Raw genomic sequence first — 1,694 nt, forward strand, 5'->3', positions numbered from 1 at the left:
GGGAACCTGCTTTGGCAGAGGGGTTGGACTGGATGGTCTCCTGAGGTCCCCTCCAACCCCCACCATTCTGGGATGATTCTGTGATATTTTTCTACCAAGTCTGTCTACATAGAATATGTTTCTTACTTTTTCTTCTACACGCTCCCTGTGCTGGTATTGGTCAGGATGGAGTTAATTTTCTTCCTAGCAGCTGGTAAGGGGCTGTTTTGGGTTTGTGCTGAAAACAGTGTTGATAACACAGGGATGTTTCAGTTATCCCTGAGCTTACACAGCACCAAGAACTTTCCTGCTTCTCACCCCACCCCACCAGCGAGGAAGCTGGGGCTGCACAAGGAGTTGAGAGGGGACACAGCAGGGACAGCTGACCCCAACTGACCACAGGGATGTCCCACACCACATAACACCGTGCTCAGCAATGAAACTGGAGGGTGGAAGTTTGCAGGGGCTGTCCCTGCTTGGAGACTGGCTGGGCAGCAGTCAGTGAGCAGCTGTTTTCTTTTGCATCTTTTGTTTTTCTTGGTTTTGCATTTTTTTTTTCTCCCCCTTTTTGTTGTTTTTGTTTGTTTGTTTGTTTTTTCCTTCGATTTTTTAATTATAAGTTGCCTTTATCTCACCCCATGAGTTTTCTCACTTTGGCTGCTGTGATTCTCTCCCCTATTCCATGGATGGAGGGAGGAGTGAGCGAGTGGCTGTGTGGTGCTTAGCTGCCTGCCAGGGCTAAACCACAACGCTTCCTCTATGGTTTATCCTCCCCAATAACACAGTTTGATATCCAGAATTATTGTCAATATAAAAGTTTCCCAGCTCTCTGTCTCTCTTTTTCCATTTCTTCCACTATTGCCATTAACCTCATTTCTTACCATAAAGTTACATAGAAAAGCAAAATTGCTGCCATAAGTTCTTTCATCCTCTTAATCTATTTACAAATACAGATTTTTCTGATGTTTTCAAGACATCAGAACTCAAAAGAAGAATGTATTCCTTCATCTATTTCTCAAATAATTTAAAGACAGAAATAATTAAAGGGAAGGTTTAACCTACACAGCTGCCCAGCAGCTGTGGAAAATTTATTAACACTTTTTTTTTTTCTTAGAGCAGTCAGTGGAATTATTTAGCTCAAATGAACCACTCTTTTTTTTGTTATGAATATTTTAAAAACAAAGCAGTATTTTAGGACATGCACAAATTATATCCTTTATGTTGAAATAAAAACTATGAAGTAAAAGAATCAACCACTTAATTTAAAAAAATGTTCTTAAGTCTAGTAGAAAAACCTATCGAGAAAAGTTTTCACATGGGGTGTCCAGCTTTAAAAAAGGGAAGTGAGAGAGTTAGGAGTGAGACCAGTGAGCTTAAATTCAAATGCTAAGAAAACACTGTGAAAAAAAGTAATTAAAAATTATTGCTATCAACAGGAAACAATCACCAGCAGGTATTTATAATGAACAAAATTGCCTTTAAAATATACTGTGTTGGCTTTACAAACACAGGTGGCATAGACAGTCTTACCAGTATCAATCTTTCATGCCATTCTGATGGGCAAATTAAAAAAACACAGTAACAGTAAATTTATAAAGGAGGGGTAAAATCTTTAGCTAAATTAATATATTTTCCCAGCAAAATAAAGTATTAATTACATTTATTAAAATGCAAATTAAACCCTCAAAGCTCGACACAAGTAAAGGCGCAGGAAT

The sequence above is a fragment of the Antrostomus carolinensis genome, unplaced genomic scaffold, assembly GCF_000700745.2.
Source record: "Antrostomus carolinensis isolate BGI_N321 unplaced genomic scaffold, ASM70074v2 scaffold10509, whole genome shotgun sequence".
In the NCBI taxonomy this organism is placed as follows: Eukaryota; Metazoa; Chordata; class Aves; order Caprimulgiformes; family Caprimulgidae; genus Antrostomus; species Antrostomus carolinensis.